We start from the raw sequence: 770 nt of genomic DNA, 5'->3' as shown, positions 1-770 counted from the left end.
CTGGACAAAATGCATCTTATAGAGTTTCTATCTATGCCTTTTCTACAGATCGAGCAGGGCCATCTACCTGAAGGGATTTGTGGTTTGTCTGCCTTCCTACTTATTAAGACTTTGGTTTTAGCTAGGTTGACTCTAAGGCCCTTCGATTCTAATCCTTGCTTCCACACCTGAAATTTTTCCTCTAGTTCTGATAGTGACTCAGCAATTAGAGCAAGGTCATCAGCATAGAGGAGCTCCCAGGGGCATCCTGTCTTGAATCCCTCTGTTATTGCCTGGAGGACTATGATAAATAGGAGGGCGCTGAGGATTGAACCTTGGTGGACCCCTACCTCTACCCCGAATTCTTCACTGTACTCATTGTCAACCCTCACCTTACTGACAGCATTCCTGTACATTGCTTGCACATCTCTCACTAACCATTCATCAATCCCCAGTTTCTCATTGATTACCAAATAAGGGATCAGGGGACCCTGTCGAAGGCTTTCTCCATGTCAACGAAAGCCAGGTACAGGGGTTTATACATATAATATATATATGCATATAAGGCAACAAGCTGGTTGAATCATTAGCATGCTGAGCAAAATGTGTAGCAGTGTTTCATCTGTCTTCATGATCTGAGTTCAAATTCCACTGATATTCTCTTTGCCTTTCATCCTTTGAGGGTTGATAAAATTAGTACCAATTGAGTACTGGGGTGAATGTAACGAACTTCCCCCCTGCTCTGAACTTGCTGGACTTGTGCTAAAATTTGAAACCAATATATATATATA

The 770-nt window shown here is 42.3% G+C and overlaps 1 protein-coding gene across 2 annotated transcripts in view; it reads left to right on the top strand.

The window, feature by feature from the left end:
- LOC106874859 (uncharacterized protein F13E9.13, mitochondrial) overlaps positions 1-770 on the top strand; it is a 121,196-nt gene that overhangs the window by 36,125 nt on the left and 84,301 nt on the right. The window lies entirely within an intron of this gene.

Source organism: Octopus bimaculoides, chromosome 4 (assembly GCF_001194135.2).
Source record: "Octopus bimaculoides isolate UCB-OBI-ISO-001 chromosome 4, ASM119413v2, whole genome shotgun sequence".
In the NCBI taxonomy this organism is placed as follows: Eukaryota; Metazoa; Mollusca; class Cephalopoda; order Octopoda; family Octopodidae; genus Octopus; species Octopus bimaculoides.
This window is presented reverse-complemented; position numbering and strand designations above follow the sequence as displayed.